We start from the raw sequence: 8,773 nt of genomic DNA on the forward strand, positions 1-8,773 counted from the left end.
AAGGAAAAACATTGGCAAGCAGTGAAAATTATTTTAAGGTGTGTCAATGGGACAAAACAGTATGGTATTTTGTACGCCACAAAAAATTATTTCAGGATAGTTGGTTACACTGATAATGACTGGGCAAGAAGTGTCGATGAAAAAAAGAGCATGTCAAGATATGTTTTTCATTTGGGTTCCGGAGCTATTTCATGGACCTCCAAGAAGCAGCCACTAGTGTCACTACCAACAAAAGAAGCTAAATATGTCGCCACAACAACAACAACATGTCAAGCAGTTTGGATGAGAAGGATTTTGAGGGATCCTCTCCATCGCCAAGGGGGAATGAAAACTATTTTATGTGACAACACTTCCACAATTGCATTGTCAAAGAATTATATCTATCACAAGAGGACCAAGAACATTGATGCTAAATATCATTTTATTAGAGAGTTAAGTAACAATGGTGAAAGTGTGTTGCAGCACTCCAGGTCACAGGAAAAATTTGTTGATATTTTCACAAAGCCATTGGCATGTGAAAATTTTGTTTATGTCACAGAATATTTGGGAATTTTCAATGGTGGCAGTTGTGATTAAGGGGGAGTGTTGGAAAATTAATCCCAACCACCGTGTTAAACACAATGACAACAACCATACTTGTCAGATGAATTTTGCAAGTTGCAAATCTATTTGCAGGCCGAAGGACAGAAAGTCTGAGCAAGAGTGTGAGTTCTCCATTTTGCAACACATCATACCATTCTGCAACACGCATCAAGCATTTAAGAATGAATGCGAATTTAATTTAGGGTTGGTAATTAAGTATGTCAAATATTTACTCAACCAATGAAATATGCACTCGGAAACCTAGATATGAACATTCGCCCATCCTGTGTCTTAATTATTTTCTCTGTCATGTTGTAATGTCAAAATATGTATGTTTGGATAAATATGAATGTAAAATTCATTTGCATGGTTGATAGAGAGAGAGGGTGTAAGTCTCTGAGGTAGTGAGGAGAAAATCATGGAGATAATATTGGTGGGCATGTGAAAAGAAGTCTTTACAGAGGTTTACATAGAGTTACTCTGCAACCACATAAATCCTAGTAAGATCCTTTCGTTTTACTTGGAGCAGTAACATCCAATTTATCATGCGAATGTATTTTCCTGTGTTATGTTGCGATGTGGTCGCAGTAAGATCCTTTCATTTTACTTAGAGAAGTAACCTCCAATTATCATGTGAATGTATATTCCTATGTTATGTTGCAATGTGGTCTTAAAATTTATCATGTGAATATATTTTCCTATGTTATGTTCCGATGTAGTCTTAAATTTTCATGACTAGCTTTACCGCAACCATTTTGTTTTTTCTCTATTTTGCTGTGGGTAAATTTTTGTGTTTTATTTAGCCTCTATCCAATTGCGATTTTCTTGTCACAGTTGTTTTCTTGAGTCAAACTCCCCTCATCTGCCCTTGTAAAACTTGCATGCTTACTCTTGACACAGTAATTATTGATATCACAAGAAACATTTTAAGGAAATTGTATATAGACTCTTGACATAATTACACCGAAGGCATTGTCTCTATGGGATTTTGATTTGCAAAGATTGTTCATTCCAGAGAATCGGAGTGCATACATTTTTTCCTCCTTACACCTATCACAGTTTGACACTTGGAATCTCCATGCAACTCCATTTGTGCTTCAACACAACTTTGCCATTACGGTCAAAATTTGTATCAGGAGCCAAATAGAGAGATCCAGAAATGTCAACAAAGGGATGTGCAGCACATAAAGATTGTGGCCACCATGGCACCTGGTGGGTGGAGTTTCCCTTCAGGGTATATTTGCATATTCTATTGGCGTTTCTTTTGATCACTATGTTCACGATCCTTGTCACCTTCTTGGTGATGCATCTGAACAAGCTACGGTTCAAACTCCATGATACTGCGATTAGCCAATTGAATGGGAGAAATGGATTTATAACTTCAGAATTTAGGTTCAAAATGTGAGCACTGGTCCTTTGTTCACATTATGAACCTAAAACTAAGGAATCCTCTCTCTGCAGAATGAAATCATCTCTTCCTCTGTTACCATTATGCTCGAAATATTAGGATTTCTTAGCCCTCCTCTCATACTCACAAAGGCACATGGGGTCTCTCCCCATAAAGGATCAGACTTTTCCACAACAACTACCTCGACAACCATGGAATGGGCATACAACACTGAATCCACCACCATGTTGTGATGTTCTCCCCCCTTGAGAATGTAACATCTTTGGAATGGTCCTTTATTTCCAGGTAACCATCCGGGTGGATCACTGCCAGATCCCCTGTGTGGAACCACCCACCTTCCATGGCTTTTGCAGTGCTCCTCTCGTCCTTGAGATATCCCTTCATAGCACTTGGGCCTCTCATCATAAACTTGCCCATCTGCACTCCATCTCTAGCCACGCTACCCATTCTACCTGGATCCTTTACGTCCAATTTCGTTAAGCCAAACACCCTAACACCTTGTCTGGCTTTGAGTTTAGCCCTCTCCTCCGCCGAAAGTTTGTCCCACTCACTTTTCCAAGAGTAAGTAACCACCGGTCCTACTGATCCAGGTGGATATTGGTGGCCACCCACAAATTCTACTTGGACCCTCACCATTGCTTCTTCCAGTTTTTCAATTTCCTTAATTATAGCAGAGTTTACTATTTTTAGCAGTTATTCAAGTCCTAAACTTCTAGCGCTGTTTTGAGGCCCTAAACGACGTTTTTTAGGAAATCTACCGCCAGCGATTTACTATCTAAAATCGTCTTTTCCGTCACAATCCTCGGAGAGATATTTCCAAAAGGCTATCATGTGCATCAAACGGAGATAATATGACCATGTCGCGACCCCGGGAAGTTCGCTGTCCAACTCACCCCAACGGGGCCCATAAACTCTTGGTGTTACATCTCCTCGGGTTAAGATTTTGGTTGTTTAGGGTCTTCTCTTATTGTTCAATAATAAAAAGGCCCTTGAGCCTCATTGTAAGACAGTTCAGAGGCATGTAGCTGCCTCAACCATTGCCCTAGCTGGTTTGTTTCCATTCCTGTTTGTAAGCATATTTCAATATTTTACATTAATGAAATGAAGTATTATTTCCACCGCATCTCTGTGTTTATGGTTATCTCTATAATTTGTTGCGTTTCTGTTTAAATCTGGATTAGTGGTATCTGAGCGGTTTGCTTTTCTTCTCTATTTTTCTTTGCATGTCCCCAACGAGGTCAGCATATAAGGAGTTAGGGATTGAACTGGTAGAACCTTTGCAAGACCAGCCTCGCAAATCCTGATGTCTCCCATGGTGGATGAAAAGAAAGATGAGGGGGCATGAGATCTTATCAAAATATTGCTCGAAGAAGCCCTCGAGCGAGAAAGGAACGCAATGATGGACAATTTTGCCCAGATCCTTTAGTAGCTACCCAGGGGCGACGCATCGGCTTCCAACAACAACTCTAGAAATGCCACACCGTTTAAGGTACAAGTTAATTTTGAAATCTTCATATTCGAGGGTCAAATAGACACAGATGTTGTCGATAAATGGTTAACTGTGCTAGAGGGTTATTTTTCTATTCATGATTTTTCCAGTCAGGAAAAGATTATTTTTGCTCTTCTCAAAGTAGCCCCCCACATCAAGGATTGGTGGAAAACCTACTATGAGAAGAAGGATGAAAGTACAAGCTCATTATTTTCAGTCGCACCCACTTGGAATTCATTCTGGGAGCTCATCAAGGAGCAGTACTACCCTGTCAGAAACTATGAGGATCAATACATAAAGTGGACCATGCTACGACAGAGAAGGGACCAAGACGTGCTGGAGTTTACCAATATTTTCTGTACCCTTCGCAGAAAGTTAGGTATCAAGGATACTTATCAACATTTGGTACTCAAATACTGTGGCTGCCTGCACAAGTACATCCAGGAAGAAATAGAATTCCTAAACATCTCCTCGCTCAGCACGACATACTGGCATACCGTCAAGGTCGAGCAAAATTTTAAACAGAAGAAGTGAGAATTTGGATCTGCGAATCTGAAACAAGGGAAAGGTGCCCCCAAACCGCAGAACAAAGGAAAAAGCCAAGGCGGGGTGGCCCAAGAAAACCCGCCAAAGTTGCAAGCAAAGAACAACACTGCGAAGCCAAAAAAGGACACGAGAAAGTGGTGTGAGTTCCATAAGAGCTCCACTCACAACACAAGTGAGTGTCAGGCCAAGCAGTCACTGGTGGCTGAGCTAAAGGTTTCAGAATCAGATGCATGTTCCAACTCTGAGCCAGAACCCAATAAGGGGAATGACAAACGGAAGAAAATTATCAATACAAAGCCTAACGCCACCATTGCCACCACGAAGATCCAGAAGGAGGAACCTAAAGGTCCAGAGGAGGAGGAGCGTCTCTTCCACTCCTAGATGTGGCTAAAGGGCTCCCTGCTACAGTTCATTGTTGACAGCGGGAGCCAAAAGAACCTCATTTTGTCAGAGGTCATGAAGTAGTTGGGCTTACCGACCACATCACATCCACAACCATACACCATCAGGTGGCTTCACCAAGGACGGGATCTTCGCATGAGCCAACAGTGTCGCCTTCCATACAACATCAAGCCCTTCACGGATGAGGTATTGTGTGACATTGCTCCCCTTTAATTTTGTGATGTATTATTAGGACAACCATACTTGTGGAAGAAACATGTTGTGTATGAATCAAGGCCCCATGTTGTTATTGCTACTTTTGGAAATAATTTGTACAGGATACCAGAGGTAGCACCACCTACCGCCATCTCTTTGGTTACTGCAAAACAATGCAGTAAGCTCATTTCCAAAACTGGTAAATTTGTTTTCCTGATGATATGCCCTCAAGGAAAGAAGAAGAAAATGGCCACGACCTCCAGACAGGGCCCCTCCGCACGACAACTACAGATAGACAAGGTCGTGGAGGAGTACGAGGACATCTTCACCTCCCCCGCAGGGGTTCCTTTGCACTGTCAGGTCAAGCACTCCATTTATCTGACCCTGGGTGCACCACTGTCCAATGGACCAATATATCAGTGCTCTATTATGGACAACGATGAAATCAAGAGGCAGATTTAGGAGCTGCTGCAAAAAGGTCACATATGTCCGAGTTCATCACCCTGTGGGAGCCCGATCATGTTGGTACAGAAGATTGATGACCTCCTGGACCAACTGAAGGGGGGAAAATATTTCAGCAAGATCGATTTGAAGTCAGGATATCACCAGGTACCAATCGAACCCTCCGATGTGTGGAAGACTACCTTCAAAGCCAAGGAGGGCCTTTTTGAATGGTTGGTTATGCCTTTCGGATTGACAAATGCTCCTACAACCTTCATGAGGCTAATGGATGACATCTTGCGGCCATTCACCAACTCATTTGTAGTGGTATACTTGGATGACATCCTAATCTTCAGCCAAAGTTGGGAAGAGCACCTCCACCACATCCGACAAGTTCTCCAAACACTGTGGCAACACAAGTTATGTGCCAATTTGGAGAAATGCACTTTTGGCATGTCCCAGGTTCAGTATCTGGGATACATTATTAATGAACAGGGGGTGCATGTGGATCCATCTAAGATCCAAGTCATTCAGGATTGGCCACCTCCAACCACTCTGACAGAGATCCGCAGCTTTCTAGGCCTTGCCAACTTCTACCGCAAGTTCGTGTTGGGATTTTCTCATATCACTTGGCCCTTGAGTCAAGTCTCCAAGGGAGGGGCGAAAGTAAAATTATTTTGGTCCGAATATCAACATAAGGCATTCACAGAGTTGAAAGATCGCCTCTGCTCAGCACCCATTCTTGCATTACCAGACTTTCAACAACCATTTGAGGTCAAGACAGATGCCTCTGACTATGTTATTGGGGCAGTCCTTACTCAACACATGCATCTAGTGGCATATCATAGTGAGAGACTTTCAGACACAGTCCGAAAGTATCCCACTTATGACAAAGAGATGTATTCCATTGTGCAGGCCTACCGACAATGGAAGCATTATATTTCGGGGAAAGAAATGGTCATCCACACAGACCACCGATCCCTGCAGTTCATACAGACCAAAGGGAAATTGCAGAATGATCTCCATCAGAAGTGGTCCATATACTTGCAACAGTTACATTTGAATATTAAGTATAATAAGGGCAGCACCAATAATGTTGCAGATTGCCTCAGTCGACCACCGATCATGGCGTTAACCATCATGCTCAACTCTTGTGGGCACGAGACTTTTCATTGGCCACTTCTCTACAAAATCAACCTAGAATTCGACCACACATACCTGAAACTCTTGGAGTGTCAGTATGTTCCAAATTTTCACCTCCAGGATGCCCTGTTATGCCACCTAGGTCACCTCTGTGTTCCTTCAAGCGAGCGTGCCAAGATGATTTAGGTAGCACACTACAATCGGGTTGTTGGGCATTTCGGGGTTGAAAAAATGGTGGCAGTACTGCAAAAGTATTTCTATTGGCCCAATCTTCGACAGGATGTCGGGAAGTACATCAGATCATGCACTGCCTATGCCATTGCCAAAGAGACCATCAAGAAGCAAGGCCTCTAAACCCTGCTGCCTAGCCCTAGTTGACCTTGGGAATCCATCTCCATGGATTACATGTCAGGCCTTCCTTCCACTAAGCATGGAAATGACTCTATTTTTGTGGTCACTGACAGGTTCTCGAACATGGCCATTATGGTGGCCTGCAAGTGGCTCACCAGGGATCAAGTTCAGTAGAAGTTCCATCATCTCATGGAGGAACTCAACGCAATGGGGACCATTGCTTCCTAAGGGGGGAGGAATGATCCAGGTGGATATTAGTGGCCACCTACCAATTCCACTTGGACCCCCACCATTACTTCTTCTAGTTTTTCTATTTCCTTAATTATAACACAGTTTACTATTTTTAGCAGTTTTTCGGGTCCTAAACTTCCAGAGCCATTTTGAGGCCCTAAACGACGTTTTTTGGGAAATCTACCACCAGCGAGTTTTTGTCTAAAATCATCTTTTCTGTTATAGTCCTCGGAGAGATCTTTCCAACGGGCTATCATGCGCGTCAAATAGAGATAATATGACCAAGTCACGACCCTGGGAAGTTGGCTATCCAACTCACCCCAACGGGGCCCATAAACTCTTGGTGTTACATCTCCTCGGGTTAGGGTTTTGGTTGTTTAGGGTTTGCTCTTATTTTTCAATAATAAAAAGGCCCTTGAGCCTCATTGTAAGATAGTTCAGAGGCATGTAGCTGCCACATCTCTTCTCAGAGATAAGCTACCATCACTCTAGCTAGTTTATTTCCATTCCTGTTTGTAAGCATATTTTAGTATTTTACATTAATGAAATGAAGTATTATTTTCGCTGCATCTCTGTGTTTATGGTTATCTCTGTAATTTTTTGCATTCCTGTTTAAATCCGAATCACCTGCGGTTTCTCTGAGGTCATAGTGATGAGTGACAAAGAATCCCAACTCTTCAATTTTATGCAGCACAGCAGCAGGCGGAGGAGCGCCCACGATTAAGGTCTCCACCCGATGGGGCAAAGGCTTTCTGTCAGATGGATCTATGTTTTCCATCATGTTAAGCACCACAGGCACAACAAAGATATGGGTAACCTAGTGGTAGTTGAGGGATTTATAGATGATGTGGTCATTGATTTTCATTAAGCATATATTTGTGCCACTGAGGGCAACTATTCCCCACGTGAAACACAATCCATTGGTGTGAAGCATGGGCAAAGTCCATAGATAAACAGGCTACGACCTCAAACCCCACATTAAAATATTATTCATAACCATTATGTGGATGCCCCTAAGGCTGTTAACTACTACCCTGGGTGCAGAAGTTGTGATCAATGTGTAATTCAGAACCATACTCTAGTATTCATCCATGGTCCACATTCATTATCATTGTGGTGTCACACTACCTTAGTGCTCAGATTCCTTCAATTCACATTTTGAACCTCCATCCTTCAGTTCACCGTGGTGTCACACAACCCGAATGACAATATTGGTGTCATCTACGACAGCCTGAGCAGCTACGCCTCGTATATGGATGAGCAGATCACAGGCCAGCTCCCCCGTTGCCCCATTCTACTAGGACGACAACGATATCGACACCTTGACTCCCATTTTATACAAGAATTTTGTTCCCTTCGCTCCCCTTGTTTATGAGCATTTGAATTACAAGATGCAGAATGTGTTGTTGAGTTTAAATCTAAGATTGAAGTCCTTGAGTCAACTATTGTGGAGGATTTTAAGAAGCAAGAATGGTGAATCTAGAGAAGCTAACACAAGTTCCTCAACTATATGGAAGAAACCTTGGCGCAACTCATGGCCCTTGACGCAACCTTTCTTCCAGAATGTTTGTAGTTTTATGTCAGTCAAGCTGAAAAAAACCTAAACGCAAATGCCAGTAGCCTGGAGGAGTCCTAGATCCACGTGGTACCAGTGTTTCCCACCATTCCCATGTGAGAGATACAATGATGCTTGAAAATCAATTTCCACTCTTTCTATTACAAAAGCTTTTGGAATTGCAGTTGCGTTCTGAAATGAAGGAAAAGGAAATACTTTGCACCCTATTGGGCATTGTTTGCGAACTAATAATGTCTACCAAGTCATGATTTCTCAGCAGATTGGTGGTAATTTACGAAAAATTGTTTGAGGATTATAGGTGTCATAAGGTTTATTTGGGAAAAATAGCTAGATTACTATCTTCAATTTTACTTTGAATGAATCCAACCTGCAGCGGGCTGGTATGCCAATTAAACAATTCACAAATATA

The 8,773-nt window shown here is 42.3% G+C and overlaps 1 pseudogene; it reads left to right on the top strand.

Annotated features, from left to right (window-relative positions):
• Nucleotides 1-1,741: 1,741 nt before the first annotated feature.
• On the top strand, nt 1,742-8,392 carry LOC149176290 (NDR1/HIN1-like protein 12; annotated as a pseudogene).
• The last annotated feature ends 381 nt before the right edge of the window (nt 8,393-8,773 follow it).

This window comes from Pinus tabuliformis, chromosome 4_1 (genome assembly GCF_031772625.1).
Source record: "Pinus tabuliformis cultivar Carrire ecotype Pingquan chromosome 4_1, CPIR1, whole genome shotgun sequence".
In the NCBI taxonomy this organism is placed as follows: domain Eukaryota; kingdom Viridiplantae; phylum Streptophyta; class Pinopsida; order Pinales; family Pinaceae; genus Pinus; species Pinus tabuliformis.